The sequence below is a fragment of the Myotis yumanensis genome, unplaced genomic scaffold, assembly GCF_028538775.1.
Source record: "Myotis yumanensis isolate MYYU_CA2020_CCGP unplaced genomic scaffold, mMyoYum1.0.hap1 SCAF_7, whole genome shotgun sequence".
Classification (NCBI taxonomy): domain Eukaryota; kingdom Metazoa; phylum Chordata; class Mammalia; order Chiroptera; family Vespertilionidae; genus Myotis; species Myotis yumanensis.
The window spans coordinates 21320430-21339543 of record NW_027223758.1 but is presented as its reverse complement, the minus strand read 5'-3'; the positions used below and the strand labels follow the sequence as shown (position 1 = coordinate 21339543).

Below are 19114 nucleotides of genomic sequence, written 5' to 3'. Positions count from 1 at the left end.
AGTCTGTCTCCTAAAAAAACAGATACATCCTGGTGAATGATAGAGGACTACCACAACCTCAACACAAACTCAGCCAAGCTTCAAGCCCATGGTTTGCAGCCAATGATCTGGCAAATGCATTCTTCCCCATCCTTATCAGGGAAGAGGAACAGAAGCCCTTATTTTCAACCGTAAAATGTATGTCTTGCCCCAGAGCTATGCCATCTCTCTTGCTCTCTCCAGGGATCTGGATTGTCTGGGTGTTCTGCTGAATATCAAACTGGTCTATTATTCGATGACACCATTTTTATCAGATTGATGTGCAGTAAGTGGTGAGACTTGGTAAGGCATGTTTGACCCAGAGGGTAGGTGGTAAGCCTTATGGAAATTTAGAGACCCTCTACATTACTAAAGTTTAAAGTTTTTAGGAGTCCGAGGTATTCTGGGATATCTGTACCACCCAGATATCTGCTTCCAGAATGAAGCATTTATTTCCTCAGTTGCTGAAAGTATTGACTACCAATAATTCAAAACTAATGTCCTCTATGGAAATTGACCTTTTCTGAAAGTAACTATCTCACCAAAGTTATGGCCCCTCCTCATGGTCATTTAATGACTGAGCACAACAGCTCTGCCCCATTGCCTTGATGGGGGCCAATTCTAAAAGGCCATCCCAGGTTCAGAGGTCCCAGTAGGATAAGCTCTGAGATCTCCGTTGCAATGAACTATAATTACATTTCTGTTCAATTCTGCTGTTCTCACTGCTGAGAAAACTACCCAATAAATTTCCTGCACACAAATCTCTGTCTGAGTCTGTCTGGGGGGAAAGTGGAACTTATTACTTGTCCCCAAGATAAAAATATAATTTAATATAAAAATACTTATATTTTAGTTTTTGCTTATTTACTTTAGTTTTAGTATTTATTTAATTGATAAACTCTCATTATTAGCACACCCCAAAACACTCCCAAGTGTTTTCCTACATGTTTTGATTCTTAAGAACTATGTCTTTTATTCATTCTAGTTGATCCAAGAATTCAAGGGTGCCAGCTATGTATTAAGCACTGTGCCAGGCATTTTGGATTCAATGGCAAATAATGCCTTACCAAGTGGTTGAATGGGAGAAATAAATTAACAGACAATTAAACACATTCTGTGTAATAGATCATGCTGTGGAAGCCTGGAAATGGGGCATTTAGTTTTGATTGTTGAGCAGGGTAACAGAAAGAGAAATCTGTAAAGTTTTTCTGAAAAGAAGTCTGATCTGAGCCTTCAGGATAAGTAGAAATTGTTTGGGTAAAGAAAAAAATATTCAAAGAATGGGGAAAGTGTGAAGTAAGAAGAAAACAGGTTTGGAGTTTAAGAAATACTTCTATAGACCCAGACCAAATGCTGTGGTAGAAATTAGTGTGAGGTACAAAGATCTGTTGGCATTCCTTGAATTACTCCAGGCAGGGAGGTTTATGGTCAGACTTTCATTTGGGAGTTATACTCTTAATCTAGTGGAAGTATAGAAAATAGAGTAGAGAGAAGACCAGTTAGGAATTCCTTGCATAATATAGCTAAGAAGTGATCGTTTAAACTATTGTAGTAGAGAAAATGTAAAAAAAAAAAAAAAAAAAAGAAAGAAAAAAGAAATGGATTCCTCAGATAGAAAAGAAGTTGAATTAATAAAAGTGGATGATGGGTTAATATGAGAATATAGAGAGATTAGAGGTGCCCCCAGGTATGTAGCTGGGTTGGGCAAGTACCAGTTACCAAAATAACTGGTAGGTGTGGGGATAATGTGTTTGTATGTATTGGGGGAAATGTAGAAAGGGTGAGATAAAATGGCTTTTCTTTTGATACTTCCTTTGAGATATCTACCCAAGGCAATTGGATATGTGGATAGAGAGATCTGTGTTCATCATCTATTCTGTAAGAATCTTAAGTTATAAGACACTATGTAGTGTGGACTCTTTCCCAGGATGAATAATCTTTCCTCATAGTTTAATGATAAATTTCTTTGGAACTTTAGTCAAGTTTGCTCTCTTCATACTTAGTGATGTAGACTGGAATTAGACACATTATGTTTGTTAGACAATATTATATTTATTTTTGTCATATTTGACATAACCAGAATGAAGAAGCCTTCCTATATGGCTACTGTGCCAGGAACAATGACTAACATTTGCGACTGCTCCAAAGGCAGTTCCTGCATGTCATAGAAAAGTTCTGTATTGCCCCAGCCTATGGCTTATTTGGTTGGAGGGTCATCCCATCACTAAAACATTGTAGGCTCCATTCCAGGTCAAGGTACATACCTACCTTGCAGATTCGATCACCAGTTGGGGCTGGTATGGGAGGCAACCGATCAATGTTTCTCACATCGATGTTTCTCTCTCCCTTCCTCTCTCTGTAAAATCAATGAACATATTCTTCAGTGAGGATTAAAAAAAAGGTTGTGTATTAAAAACAATGCAATTCCTGAACAAAGCAGTATGATTGGTTGTGTTTAAGATATCATAGGTTCTGCATACTAGAGCATTTGAGTAAGAAATGCATTTAATTATTTTCAGTCCTTAAAGAAAGCTTCTGCCTCTCCAGGAAAGAAAAAGATAGACTGGGGTTCTTTAGGATAGAAAGAAAAGTGGCCAGACCGGACAGAGAACACCCAGACTCAACAGCTAATTTACAGCACATCTTTGTAGTGTGACTCTTCCCAGAGTCTGTGAATTCGGAATTCGGATTCCCTTCTGAAGACTTGGAGAGAGGGAATCAAGGAGAAAAGTTGAAACCAGTCACTCATGATTTAGAAAACCCACCTTTCCTACAGATTCACAATCATTACATGCAACTGAAATACTCTACATATAAATTACATATTAATTTCAGGTAAAAAAAAAAACATTTCAAATAACTTAAAATCTCCCCAAATAATAAACAAAGATGACAATGCATGAATATTGTCTCACTATTAAAGAGAATTGTATGTCATCTGCTTTTAAGATTTAAACAAAGTTTCATTTTCCAGTAATAAAGTACAACAGCTAATTCTAACAAATCAAAAGACTGTGTGCTGTTTAGGATTACATTGAGTGATTTTTCATTTAGTTTGGAAAACAAGAAGGCTACAGTTGGTTAAAAGAGTTTAGTATCTTAGGCAGATGTTTCTTTAAAAAGGTAGTAAACAAAGAGAAATGATTTAGAGATTTTTTTTGAAAGCAATGTTTTTTCTATCTCCAAAGAACCCTATGGCAAGAATGATCTTTTAAAGAATATTTTAATGTGAAGTAAAACTAGAAAAATATTTTTAAAAAGCAAAATATTTCTACCCTTTAATAATAATTTTGTTAATTTATTAATAATCTATTTATTCAATAAAAATTACATTTGTAATTGTGTTAGTTTCTCATGGCTTCTGTAACAAATTACCACACACTTGGTGTTTTAAAACAACAGAAATTTTTTCCCTTACAGGCACATAAACATTTGAAACTATCTAAATCCAAGACATTTTAATTTAAAGGCTGATGTATCATAATAGCCTCCTAAATGCCCTCTCCCCCCACACCATAACCAGTTTTCCCCTATTTCATTCTATTTTATAGCCACCAGTTTAATATTCTTAAAAGATTACCTCATTTATCTTAACTTTCCTGCACACACATATTATTTGGCTCCTTATTACACCCGAGGTCGGATGTAAACTCTTCAGCTTGCCTCAGCCTGGCCCTGATCTGTTTCTTCAGCTTTATTTCTGATGTCTTCCTACCCTGGTCCTTGGATTCTAGAAACTGCTCTGTTCAAAGTTCTCTGAATATGCCACTATTTTCCATCTCTGAGTCTGTGTCCTCTTTCCCCTTCCTGACATGCCTTTTTCACCTGGCTTTGCAAGTGTACTCTGAAGAGAGACACATAGGAAGCAATCAGAGCATTCGTTCTTATCAGCTCTGCTTTATGTGCCCTTTGAAGATTCACACCAAGTCTGTGACTGGGACTATTATTATCCCCCTTGCTAGATGAGAAAATGGAGGCAGTGGTAAGTTGAAGAACCTGTCTTCAGCTTAGGTCTTGTGACTAGAAAGTAGCAAGAGACCTTTCTGAAATGTGGCCTGAAGTAAGACTTTTCCCTCTCATACTCATAAGTAATGTCTGTAACATTACTAGCTTGATTATATTTATCAGTGAACAAGTCATCCCTTTGGAAAATGGACACTTAATGACAGGGATTATGCCTTCTCTATTGTTATATTTCTTTATGGCATTTTCTACAAAATAGGCATTTAGTAAATATTTCTCAAGTGAATGTTTTAAATATCAAAACTTGAAATAAAATTTGTCTATGTTTTCATTTCATATGTTGCTCTGATCACATATTGTTCATGAGCCCATTGACTTTTATTTATTTAAATCAACATATTTTTAAAAATATTTTATTGATTTTTTACAGAGAGGAAGGGAGAGGGATAGAGAGAAACATCAATGAGAGAGAAACATTGATCAGCTGCCTCCTGCACACTCCCTACTGGGGATGTGTCCGCAACCAAGGTACATGCCCTTGACCAGAATCCAACCTGGGACCCTTCAGTCCACAGGCTGATGCTCTATCCACTGGGCCAAACTGGTTAGGGCAACATATTTTTACCGTTGATCTAGTTTCTTGTAAATTTAGTATTTTTTAAAATTTTCTTTTAAAAAATGTTTTTAGTGATTTTAGAGAAGAAAGGAGAGGGAGGGAGGGAGGGAGAGAGAGAGAGAGAGAGAGAGAGAGAGACAGACATTGATGTGAGAGAGATACATCGAACCCACAACCTGGGCATGTGCCTTGCCTGGAAATTGAACAGGTGATCCTTTGGTGCATAGGGTGACACTCAACCAAATAAGCCACACTGGCCTGGGCATATTTAATATCTTTTAATCTTAGTTATCTATGTTAAATGGAGAGAGAGAGAGAGAGAGAGAGAGAGAGAAAGAGAGAGAGAGAGAAAGAGAGAGAAGAGACACTGAGAGGAAATATGGAATTTTAAGCTTCTACTCAATTGTGGCAAATATGTCTTCCTATATTCTCTTGGTTTAGACTTAGAGCATGCCTTGTGGCTGTTTTTCATACCTAACATTTGGCCACAATTTTGGCTTTCTTTTTGTTATACCCCCTCCCAACTGAGGGTTCAAATTTATTTTCATATATGGTCCCATCAGCAGAACTGAAAGAATTGGGTAAAAACCAGGACTTCCTGAAAATGTTTTGCTTAACGTGCCTATAATTCTGCACATATTGTGGAGCATGGGGTGATAGTGAAGTTGGTAGGAGAGCCTGCTGGTTTTCAAGGCCTTTTTCCCCCCCTAAGATACTCTAAATAAGGATAACATTGTTGTTGAAGTAAAATCCCTAGAGCTATTCTCTCTTCAGTCTAAAATCATGTGTTTGCCTGAGACCTAACAGCTCTGGACAGGAAGCTATGGCCTTGAGGCCTAATTCTTATAAGGAAGAGAATAAAATGTTTAGGTCCATGTCACCCCTCAAACTCAATTTCCTTTACTTCCTTGTGGTCTGCAGGGAAATTTTTGCTTTAGTCTTCTCTCCTAGGCAGAAGTCTGGAGTTAACATTCTAGTCAACAATCCCCTGATGAATACTTAGTGAGTGCACAGTGCAATGAGGACAAGGAGGTAAACATGCATCTACTTTATACTTGTCTGAAAAAACTACAGGCAATCCGAAAGAGAGTGTTTAAAAATGCAAATATCTCTGTGGTGCAATCACTGGAGGAGTTTCTATGTTCTTCAGGGTTGGGCACAAGGCAAGTTGGCGTTTCATGGTGTTACCCTTTTGTGCTTGTTGTTATTTCACAAGTTATTGCATATAACTTAGGATAAGTTACAAGTGCTTTTATGCATCTTGTCATAGTGTAGGCCAGGCATTACTTCACTAAATGCACTAGTAAAGGCCCAAGAGAACTAGATTTATACTTGGAAGTCACTAAAGCACTCCTTTTTATAATGTTTCAAGAAGCAGAGGCCATGGTAATCATGCTCATAGTAGCAAAAGCTCATGATGACCATAACGGTGTAACAACCATAACAACCGATCGAAACATCACTATGAGGTGGATTGACCACGTCTTGGTCCCTCCCCCCAGCCCACAGACTCTGATAGATTGCAAGATGGCAAATGGGGAACTGGGGTGGGTGTTGACGGCAGGATGGGACTGGGGACTGGCGAGTGGGCAGAAAGCAGACCTCTTGATTCCTCCCCCTGTTCCACAGGCTCCAATCATGGCAAACGGGGAACCACGGGGAACTGGGGTGGGTGGCAGTGAGGCGGGACTGGGGACTGGCAAGCAGGCAGAAGACATACCTCTTGGTCCCTCTCCCCAGCCGGCAGGCTCCAATCACTGGATGGAAAACAGGAAACCACGGGGAACTGGGGTGGGTGGTGGTGGGGTGGGACTGGGGACTGGCAAGCTGGCAGAAGACATACCTCTTGGTCCCTCTTGCTGGCCTGCAAGCTCCAATCATGGCAAACGGGGAACCACAGGGAACCAGGGTGGGTGTCGGTGGGGCAGGACTGGGGACTGGCAAGCAGGTGGAAGGCAGACCTCTTGGTCTCTCCTCCCGGCCCGCAGACTCCGATCACTGGATGGTGAATGGGGAACTACGGGGAACCGGGGTGGGTGGCGGTGGGGTGGGAATGGGGACTGGTGAGGGGGTGGAATATGGCCCTGATCGCAGGCTAGGCCTAGGAACCCTACCCACACATGATTTTGTGCCCTGGACCTCTAGTGTTTACATAAAAGTATTAATTGTACTGACAATCAATTATCTTTATTAACAGACTAGAGGCCTGATGCATAAAATTCTTGCACTCGGGAGGTCCCTCAGCCCAGCCTGCACCCTCTCGCGGTCTGGGAGCCCTCAGGGGATGTCCGACTGACGTCTTAGGCCTGCTCACCTTAGCGCTGCTGCGGAGGTGGGAGAGGCTTCCACCACCGCCACTACGCTGGTCAGCTGTAAGCTTGGCTTCTGGCTGAGTGGTGCTCTCCTGTGGGAGCTCACTGACCACCAGGGGGAAGCTCCTGCATTGAGCATCTGCCCCCTGGTGGTCTGTGCACATCATAGCGACCGGTCATTCCACCGTTCGGTCGATTTGCATATTAGCCTTTTATTAGATAGGATTATAACTATTTTCTGATTAATGGTTATCATTAAAGCCAATGTAAGAACTTATTTCAACCATTCAATCAATCTTTCATTTTGATCAATAATTTATTCATGCTTCTAACTTCCTCATTACATTGTAGTCTTGATTTAGTTTGAAGTCTTGCATGACAGCCATTAGATATAAGATAAATGCTAACCACTTTGACAAATCAAGAAGATGAAAGAAAGTCAAGAGTATAAAATTAATTCTCATGTAATATTGGAATAAAAAAATGTAAGGATGTGGTGACAAATGGTAATAGATGCTGAGTTTTCCCCGATGATATTAGACACATTTGACAGAACACAAAATTTTAAGAACACATTTATAAACAAAGTCTATTATTCTTGGAAAAAATGGAATTTGATTTGTGTCTTTACTGCAACTATTAATTTTTAAATACTGCACAATTTGTTTTCAAGGTTTATTTATTTTTATGTGTACTTGATGTAATTCTATTATTACAATACACAGAGCTTGTCATCTATAAGAATAAGAATTATATTAAAATGCAATTTTGATGTGATAATGAATGGAAAAGGAGTTTAACTTCATTTTATTTTTTATTTGGGAGTAATGTTGATATGGGGAGTTGATGCATTTTTCTCTCTGTCATTTCATCTGTAAAATTGAGATGAAATGAATCTCTAAATATACATGTATTCATTCCCTTAAGTGTTTTTAGAGGATATAATTACTACTTCCTGAAACTATACAGTTCTCCCCACTTCATTCTAGTAATCCCCTACTTCCCACCCCAAAGGGCAGCTCAAAGGCCCCTCAACTTTACCCCCTCAGACCACTCCCCCCCAAAAATAAAATATGTTTGCAGCCATATTGTCTAAAGCTTAGCAGATCTCTAGTAGATAGTTTAGAAATAAAGGGGCAGTAAAGATAAAATAAAAATTTATGGATATAAAAGAGTACTTTTCTGTTATGCAAGACCTTTAATCTGGAATTAACAAAATATTAGAAGATTCAATTGTCCTCCCTCCCTCCTTCCTTTCCTCCCTTCCTGTCTCCTTTCTCTCACTGGGGGCCACTGCAGCTTTTAAACTCACACCACTGTATCCCTTTCTGGGGCTCTAGGGGAAACACCTGTGATTTTGGGATAAGCAAGGCAAGAGTGACCCTGGGCAGCTGAATGGGAGCCCTGCAGAAGAGAGTAAATGATGCATAGAGATTTTGTTTTGATCTATCACCAGACTGACCGGATGCCCTGACTTCTTACTACTCATGCAGTCTGCACCTGTGCTTGAAGGTTTCTTTATGTTACATATTTTTTAAGAAAAATGAGGATAGTTACAAAATGTTCTAGACCTTTTTCAGGGTGTTGTACTTTATTCCTACAAGCATTTGTTGAGCACCTGCTAAGTGTAAGGAACTATGCCCTATGTTATAGGATCAAAAATGAATAAAATATGGTTCCCTCTCTATTTGGGGAAGAAGATCAAAAGCAGATCAATTACAGGTAAGGTTAAGGCAACCCAAAGGAAGAAAACACTGACACTGATGGAGTCTTTTGTATAGTCCCTGAATAGTGGAAAAGTGAAAACATATGAATACTGGAATTATAGATAAGAAATGAAGCCCAGTAGCCTAGATGCAGAATAATGGTAGTAGATCAGCTATCATGGATTCACTGAGTTGAGATGGCTTTTCATATTCTACAAACAAGATGTGATTTGTTAATGTAATACGCCTAGTGGAAAATTTAAAAAGTAGAGAGAGCCAGCAGGAGGAGAGATGATAAGGAAAGTCGGGTGGGAAGAGAAGGGCGTTCTGAAGGTTTTCATTGAACACTATTCCAGCTGCCTTTCTATGCTGGTTTAAAGGATGAGCTTGCCTTGCCTTGGGTATTTCTGAGTATCAACTCTACTGGTATACCTTGATTTTTCTAGCTTTAGGAAGAATAAAAATGCTCTCTGAAGGATATTGTAGTCCCTTTTTAGAAGTGCTCTTCGGGTACCTGTTAGTGTTCCAGTGGACCACTGAGATGTGCAAGTCCTGCACAAGTTGGCAGTTCTACCAGAGTCATTGATTTATTATCATTAAGCTGCCTAATTGGTAGTTACATTGAAAAGAAGACTGAGTGAAATATTAAAGTGAACACTAGAGGAAAAAATCATATCTGAGGCTTGTAAGTTGTCACCTTGTTCAGTATCTGTGTTCCCCAATACCCTGCAGGCCTAATCATGACTCCCGTGTAGTTTTACATGTGTACTCTCTTTTTTTTCATTATGATCTGCCAATCCCCTACTGTTCACATTGTACTACAGAAATGATCTTTGTCATTTTTGAATTGGTGTCCAGGTGGCTGCTGTCACATTACAGCAATTTTTAGATATTCCTCAGACCTACTGAGGTGAGGCACAGTTTTCCAACAGTATGACTTTTTTCAAGTTTTATCTCCTCCGCAGAAGAGAAATTTTCTGTCATCGTTGACAGCTGGACAAGGAGAGATTGCAATCTCATTTTTGCCTCAGTATTTTCCTCCTTGGCAGCATCATGAATAAGCAGTGTTTTAGATGGTTGACTTCCAAAAAATGTTTCTTGTCAAACTCCTGTCAGGATTTTGGAACTCAGGGAAAGACTTCTTTTCAGTTGTGATTTTTAAATTTTGAAGTCTGAATTATAAATTTTTCTAAAGTTTTTTGTTTGTTTGTTTGTTTCATAACCTAAACCTGGGAAGAAAAGGCAGCTCAATTCCTTTTTGTGTTTATGGAGGGCAACCTCCCTGTCAATGATACCTCTGTATTGATGGTCTCTGCCAATAGAATTCCATGATGGGATTTTTTTAGTAGTTTACATTATTGTTGTTATATCTTAAAGTGAATACTATTAAATAAATGTCTAAATAACCTTTCCATGACCATTTTTAAGATATGTTATTTAAAACCCCATTGCATTTCACACTACAAATACAGCATAAATTGAAAGGAAGTAGGAAAGTGAATATTGTCTCTGTCATGTAACCCTTTCTTTCCATCTTCTCTATTTTTCCCCTCAGTTCCCAAAGTTCTTAGAAGTAAAGGAGAAGAATAAATTGGGAAATAAATTAGGTATTCGAGAATCGGCCTCAGTTAGAACTAAAAGAATTACATGAAAGTCTTTTAAACACACCTGAAACCTTTTTCTGCTCCTCTCCTTCCTACTTCAAGCTGTAACTTTCAGTGGTTCTTGTTGGGCACTCCAGTTTAGGCCACTCGGGGGTTACACCTCTGTAGAGTTATTTATACTGAGGGAACACAGCATAGTTTTGAAAGCATTGTTTTAGAAGACCTGGAGGCCACAAACCTGATTCTGCCAGGATATGTTTGACTTTAAACAAGGTCCTTGTCCTAGCTGGTTTGGTTCAGTGGATAGAGCGTTGGCCTGCGGACCGAAGGGTCCTGGGTTTGATTCTGTCAAGGGCTCCTACCTTGGTTGCAGATTCCTCCCCAGGGCGTGTGCAGGAGGCAACCAGTTGATGTTTCCCTCTCTCTTCCACTCTCTCTAAAAATCAATGGAAAAGTATCTTCAAGCAAGCATTAAAAAAACAAAACAAAACAAAAAAACAAACAAAAAAACCAAGGTCCCCAGTTTCTTCATCTTTATAAAGGGCATAATAAAAATAGTAATCATATCATCAGGATGATTTATGAATTAGATGAGTGGATATATGTAAAGTATACTATATATACTTATCTAGGCAGCACTTAGTAGATATATATATATATATATATATATATATATATATATATAGCAACAACATACATACTTAATTAATATCCACTCTCATCTTTTGGTAGAGAGTCACCGGGTCATTTCATCTAACAGTGATATTCATAGCTTTAACCTTGGCAGCAACACCTTTGTTTACTTGTTTCCAGGTAAGTCCCCTGGGTTTCCTGACTAATGTGGAGGAATGAATAAGTGTAAGCCATTTGCATTTTAGTAGAGTCTTAAGGTAACTCATGCAATTTTCTTTTGTTGTGAGTAAACTTAAAATTGTTTTTAATAAAGTTCATCTCTTAAAGGAATTAGTACATCATTAGGATCTAGGTATCTTCTCCTTGAACTTAACTCACTCATTCCATGACCAGTTTTATGTCAATCAATAAATTCTTGCCTGCTCTACGTTGTTTATTATTATTTATCCAACTATCTTAGGAGGTTCTAGAGAGTTAATTCCTGAGACTAGGGGAATTCCTTTAATCAGTAGTCTTTCAATGACCTATGGTCAGGCAGGACTGTGGTTTTGTTCAGCTGCAATCAAGATACACTTTACACAGCCCAGAGGGGATTTCTCCACCATTTTCCTCCTTCAGAAGCTGATTATAGAATAGCTATCATTCAATAAAAAGTCTAAAGTCTAGAAAAGTTTTGTCTAATTCTTTTACAGTTCACAGTCCTTTAGCCAACCATAGCTGTATGCCATCAAAAGTAGGATTTACTGAGCCATCACTCAAATTCCTCCTTGACTCAAGTTCTTAAGTTTCACCATTGCTTCAGTATTGGGCACGATACATCATCATTCACAGAGTGTTGTTCAAGTTAGTCTAATGAGGAACACATTTTTCATAATCTCTGAGTAGCATACTTTTTGTCACTCTCCCAAGTAAATGAACCACCAGTGGGCTGTAAATAGTTCTCAGCTCTCCATCCCTCTTCTTTCATTCCACCTCCAGGCTTTAGCAGGGATTTTTTAAGTGTGTGTGTGTGTGTGTGTGTGTGTGTGTGTGTGTTGTTGTTGTTGATTTCTATGGTACTTGTGGACCTCTCCTCATGATATTTTAAATGCATAAGATGAAATACAAAGAATTGCTTAGGAAGCTAATATATAGAAATATATTTATCACAATTTTACAATAAATTTGTGAAATAGTAATTTATATGCTTTTACATTAACACATTAAATAATAAGAGCTGACATTAGATCTAAATATTACTATATTTAGAGATGTGTATTAAATAATATTCTAGGATCTCTGTATCAACTGGAATGAAAATTACCTGTGATTTCTACTGCTAACCAAGTCACAGGTCTTCCTGAAACAACTTTGATTTATTCCTTCCATTCACAAGTCAAGAAAATGGTAAATTTCAGTTAGGTTCTTTTTTGAAAAATATATTTTTATTGATTTCAGAGAGGAAGGGAGTGGGAGAGAGATAGAAACATCAATGATGAGAGAGAATCATTGATTGGCTGCCTCTTGCACACCCCCTACTGGGGAATCAAGCCTGCAACCTGGGCATATGCCCTGACCAGGAATTGAACTGTGACCTCCTGGTTCATAGGTCCATGCTCAACCACTGAGCCACACTGGTCAGGCTGAATTAAGACAGTCTTGATGAACTTTTATAAATCAAGTGAAATGTTAAAATATTTCATATTACTTTATAACATACCATTTCATAATTTACTCTTCTTGAAAGGAAATGGAAAAGGAGCAGGAATTTTAATTTAATAGTGATGGTTAGATAATAGGTTATACTGTTTTTGTCATTTTAGACAGTAATGTAGTTCAGGTTGCTTACATGCCATTGCGAATGTGGGACTGACAGGGGAAATGACTCCTGTGGTGACTCTGTGTCCTTTCTTCACAGCTGTAGCCTCAGTCCTGCCACAGTGCCTGACACCTGCTGTTCTTTAAATATTTGTTGAATGAATATATGAGTGACTAAATGATACACACTATCTAGATGTGTAGATGGGTGGAATTACACACACATACACACACACACACACACATGCACACACACACACGTAAGCCTCAGTTCCTCATCTATGACATGGGAATAAGAATACCTATCAGATGGGATTATTTTGAGAATGTAAAGCAATAATGTATATGAGGTATTTAGCAGATAAGTAACACATATGTTATAAATAAATTATAACTTTAAAATAATGTAATTCTCATTATTTTAAATACGTATATTTTGCTAGCCATTAAATTTGTGCTCTTGTGAGTCAAGAAGCAGAAGTGAATTTGGATTGTAGTTTTGTATTTTCTGTGCCTAGAGAGGGGTGTTTCATCATGAGGCTAGAGCTTTATTTTCTTGACTAAGAGTCTGATGCAGCTGCTCACCGACTGTTAGTAGCAATAGAAGAATCTAAGTACTATAGTCTATTAGCTAGAAAGCTGTGATCAGTAAATGTGAATGCTGACCTTCAAAAGCCCATTTCGAAGCTCTTTTGCTATTTTGTAGTGGTTTGATTATCTCTTGGTAATTCATTGATAAAAATTTGGATCCATCCTCATAGAGTTTTCAAAACTTATTTTTTAAAGTTTAGCTTTCCAATGACATTTTATATTTACAGATTATCATAAGATAAGTTTTGCCCCACTGTCTCAACCCAGTATAGATTAATTAAGATGTTCTTATTATTGCAATTTTCCAAAATTCTCTAGATAAATGTTCTTAAGAGTTAGCGTTGTTTCATTTATCAGATATGCAATGAATGAATTATAGCAATACCATATTTAAAATTAATGTTTATATGACAGAACATTGAGGCTATTCATAGTCCATATTTTGCATATACAGCATGATGCTATTTTTATCTCCTTGCCTGATTTTGGGCTTTAGAGGCAGAATTGTAACACTCCTGTGTTCACATGTCAAATACAATATTAAACCAGCTACCATTTGGAGTAGATGACCAAAAACAAACAACAGACACAAAATAAACAAACACAAACAGGGTGGGGACAGGTAGGAACAAAGCCTTCAAAGGGGGCATAGAAAGGTCAAAAGGCCAACTTGATACTTAAAGATGCTATATTCTGGTAATGATTTTATTATACTCACATATGGATCCCAAACATGTTATTTTCACAGGGATAATTATTATTTTAGAATTACTCCTTGCCAGTACAAATAGCTTCATATATATATATATATATATATATATATATATATATATCCCTAATATGCAAATAAACCAAACGGTGGAACAACCGAACCGGTTGCTATGACGTGCGGTGCGCTGACCACCGGAACATGGAGGGCTTTGGAAGCAGGCAGCAGAGCGTGGAACATGGCGGGCATCGGCCTCAGTGGGATGGAGGAGCAGATGAGCAGAGGCTCCAGACCAAGGTGGGGCGCTGGTCACTGTCATTGGGGTGAGCCTCTGGTGGTTACTGAAAATTCTTTGCTTCCATGTGCCACGTTCCTGCTAGGCACTTACACCTGCTGCCAGCGCCAGCCCCGCTTGCACCCACTGCCGACGCCTGGCACCAGCCCTGATCCCTTGGTGTTGTCAGCTGGTGCGAGAGGTGTTCTGCCAGCCCCAATTACCCCTCAGGGCTTCTCCACTTCCTCCTGTTCCTGAGGGGCAATCAGGGCAGCAGTTGCTGCCTGTACCCACTGATGGCACGGCCCTGCTTGTACCCGCTGCTGGCACCTGCCCCAATTGCTCCTCTTCGCTGTCAGCAGGTGCTAGCAAGGCTGGCGCCGTCAGTGCGTGGGAGTGGGGCGGCCGGCAGATGGGACTGGGGGGCATGGTGGGAAGAGGCAGATGGGGGCACGGAGGATGGGCTGAGACCCACCCCTGTGCCCACCAGAGTCTCACAGCCCACAGTTCCTTTCAAGGTGCACAAATTCATGCACTGGGCCACTAGTTTAAAAATAAAACCCAACTTTTTGAAACTGGTTTATCCTCTAATGATATTTTGTCAGTTTAAAAATTTCCTTCACTTTAAGATTAAATATCACTATGCAGCTCGTTGAAAAATTAAGTATATTTTCTAGGTGCTTCTTTTTAAATTTAATGAGTATTAAGTGTATTATCTATACCAATGGAACATAAATAAGACATGAATTTAACATGAATCTGTTGAATTTGTCATCATTTCTTATAGTTCTTCATTTCACCACCTATGATTTTTCATGCACTCTATGCATTTTCTTCTCTACATATAGTTTAAGACTGGATATACTGCTGAAGACTGATGGGAATATACCTATAGCCCACTTTCTTCTAATTTAATTTGATTGGGCTGGGTTCAATTTGTAACCTTTAAAAACTTTCTTATTTTACTAAAATACATCTATACCTACCTTTGACATCCAATTCCCAGCATTATTTAGCTATGATGCTTCCATGTGTAAGATTTCTAGAGCATTGCACATAATGTAACACATTGGTTTTTAGGAGAGAAATTCTGACCATGAATTATTAACTTGGTATTAGGATGAAATATTGTTAGTATTGGTTGCATTTGAAGGATCCTTATAAAAGTACTTGGTGCTCAAGATGATTTTAAATAGAACATGCAATAGACAGTAATAACAGAGAGTTCACATTCTTGCTGTAATTTATTTTAATGCCATCACACAGGGAATTCAAGGAAGATAAAACTTCTCCATTTATAGAGACCAAATGTGCATAAATGGATTGACATAATTCCAGAGGAATCAATAATACATACTCTCTGGCATACTTTTTATTAGAAATTGCTTGAGAAACACTTATATTGTATACTAAGTAAATATATGATCATAGCCTTAAGATCTGTTACAATGTTAATTTCCCCTTGACGAATTACAATGCAATTTTCTAGGCTACTAATTTCACTAAAGAAGGTAATAACTGGAGCAAAAGTCTAATCAGCTGCCAATCAGAATTCCTTGAAGCACAGAGTGTCAAATATTGAAGCAATTTTTATCACTCATGAAAGCACTTATGTTTTATGGTATGCTATAAAATCTGTGATGAAAATCTAATGTTGATGAAGCTACCTTATTCCTCAAGTGTTTTTTCCAAACAAACAGCTTTCATATTTAACCAGATCTTTCATGAATATTCAAGTTGATTAATATAATACCATTATGTTATCTATTATAATACCACTAGAGGCCCGGTGCACAAAAATTTGTGCACTGGCAGCGGGGGGCGGGGGAGGGGGGTTCCCTCAGCCCCACTTGTGCTCTCTCACAGTCTGGGACCCCTCGGGAGATAACGACCTGCTGGCTTAGACCTGCTCCCGGGTGGCAGAGGGCAGACCCAATCCCTAGGTGCAGCCCCTGGTCGGGCTCAGAGCAGGGCCGATTGGGGAGTTGGGGCACCGCCCCCTGTCATGCACAGAGCAGGGTGGATCGGGAGGTTGCGATGCCACCCCCAGTCATGCTCAGGGTAGGGCCGATCAGGGGGTTGGGGCACTGCCCCCTGTCACGCACAGAGCAGGGCCCATCAGGGGGGTTGGGGCTCCGTACCCTGTCACACACAGAGCAGGGCCCATCAGGGGGGTTGGGGAGCTCCCCCCTGCCATGCACAGAGCAGGGCCCATCAGGGAGTTGGGGCACCGCCCCCTGTCACCCACAGAGCAGGGCCCATCAGGGGGTTGGGGCACTCCCCCCTGTCACACTCAGGGCAGGGCCGATGGGGAGGTTGTGGTTCCACCCCGTCACACACAGAGCAGGGCTGATCAGAGGGTTGGGGCACCTTCCCCTTTCATGAACAGAGCAGGGCGGATAGGGAGGTTGTGGCTTGCCCCCTGTCACACACAGAGCTGCAGGGCGATCAGGGGGTTTGGGCGCTGCCCCCTGTCATGCTGCTCCAGGGGCCAGGAGGCCTCGCGGCTCCGCTGATCCCAGTGCTGGGAGGCCTCGTGGCTCCGCTTGACACTGGGACAGTGAGGCCTCGCTGCTCAGCTGATTCCGGTGGTAGGAGGCCTCGCTGCTCTGCTGATCCCAGTGCTGGGAGTCCTCGCAGCTCCACTGATCCCGGGGCGTGAGGCCTCATGGCTCCGCTGATCCCGGTGCTGGGAGGCATATTACCCTTTTACTATATAGGATAGAGGCCTGGTGCACGGGTGGGGGCTGGCTGGTCTGCCCTGAAGGGTGTCCCGGATCAGGGTGGGGGTCCCGCTTAGGTGCCTGGCCAGCCTGGATGAGGGGATGATGGCTGTTTGCAGCTGGTCACACCTCCTTCAGGGTGGGGGTCCCCACTTGGGTGCCTGGCCAGTCTGGGTGAGGGGCTGAGGGCTTTTTTCAGGCTGGCGGGTGACTGAAGCTCCCAACCTCTCCTTTTTTTCTTTTTTATTCTGGGATTTATTTACCTTCTATGGCTGTCACTGGAGCTGAGAGCCGGCTTTAGCTCTGAGGCTCGTCTCCAGCTCTGAGACCTCGGCTGCTGAAAGCAGGTATTTGGCTTCTATAATTGAAACACTGTTGCAACTCCAGCTCTGAGGCCCGGCTGGCTGAAAGCAGGTTTCTGGGGATTGTTTATCTTCTATAATTGCAACATTGTTTCTTAGAGTGCAAGCTCAGAGTCCAGCAGCGGCAGGCGGGGAACCTTGGCTTCCTCCATCACTGCAGCAAGCAAGCCTCCTGTTCGCTTCAGCTGCCTGGCTGCCGGCCGCCACCTTGGTTGGCAGTTAATTTGCATATCGCCCTGATTAGCCAATGGGAAGCGTGTCGGAGGTACAGTTAATTACCATGTTTGTCTATTAGATAGGATTGTATTATCCAGCTACAGCAGGATATCCTATATAATAAAGAGGTAATAAGCAAATTAACCCTCACACCCTCACAAGATGGCTGCCTATTACCAGGCTGGCAGGGGAGTTAGTGAGGGATGACCAAATGACTGAACAAGCAGGCTGCGTGGGGTGACCAGGCCAGCAGTGGGGTTAGTGAGGAATGACCAAACAACTGAACAGCAGGCTGCATGGGGCAACCAGGCTGGCAGGGGGAGGAGGAGGCATGGGGGGTGATCAGGCCAGCACGGGGGGCAGTTAGGGGCAACCAGGCCAGCAGGTGGAGTGCAGCTGGGGGCGACCAGGCTGGCAAAGGGGGAAATTGGGGGTGATTAGGCTGGCAGGGGAGGCAGTGAGGGGCAACTAGGCCAGCAGCGGGGGCAGTTGGAGGTGACCAGGCCAGTGGGGGGGTAGTTAGGGGCAACCAGGCAGGCAGGCAGGTGAGCGATTAGGAGCCAGCGGTCCAGGATTGTGAGAGGGATGTCCAAGTGCCAGTTTAAACATGCCAGTTGGACATCCCCCGAGGAGTCCTGGATTGGAGAGGGTGCAGGCTGGGCTGAGGGATCCCCTCCCCCATGCACAAATTTCGTGCACCGGGCCTCTAGTTAGTTATATATAAATGTCAGTCACAGAACTCAACGGAGTCATCATAAAAGTTATAATGGTGGATTCTTTTTATTCCATAGGAAAAAAAAATAGTGTTTCTTCTTATAATGTTAGAGTGGATTTTTGTCTTTATGTTGTAGAATGAAGCTGAACACTTCTCCATTCACTTTCACCCTCCAAATAATTTATGTTGTCATTAAGCCTTTGTTCCTAACAGAATGGTGCATAGTTTCATGAGGTGTAACCATATTTACAGGCATTAATTAATTTATCATTTTTGTAGCAGAACGTAGTTACTTTCTGTCTTGCCTAGAAGCAACCTTTGAAGGTACTGTGTAATTACATTTCTTTACCATGTCATCATCCTTTCCATTAAAGCACAGCCATAACCTGTATGTTTTTGTGTTTCTTCATCTGGGCATAAGTATGTGTGGGTTTCTCGGGTTTTGTTGTTAGTTGAGAGGTGAGAAGCATTTCCACACATTGTAGTATTTGCAGTTGACCTTGATAATCCTTCTATTAATGTTTTCACCATGCTGGCACACCTCATGTGCAATCATATAAAGTGATCAGAATTTTCCTCTAAAATAAGTTTGAGAGACACCTAGTTAAACTGCTGTCTCCTGCACTTGAGGATCTAGGCTGTACAACTAGTAGGTACTAATTAAGGAGGATTTATTCTCCTTTCCTGAGTTCTCTGAAAAATCTTTTTGTGTAAGAAGAAAATATTGCACCATCCCCAAGTTTCCTGGAGCTGAGAATTGAAGGATTTAGGTGAAGTTACCCAGTGTGTTTAATTATTTAAATTTTTGATCCAGCAGCTGATGCTTTTACTTTATGTTTTAGGGGAGGCAAGACATCTAAGTTTAACCTAAGTAG

General features: G+C 40.8%; 1 protein-coding gene across 3 annotated transcripts in view; it reads left to right on the top strand.

The window, feature by feature from the left end:
• MACROD2 (mono-ADP ribosylhydrolase 2) overlaps positions 1-19114 on the top strand; it is a 1930060-nt gene that overhangs the window by 579062 nt on the left and 1331884 nt on the right. The window lies entirely within an intron of this gene.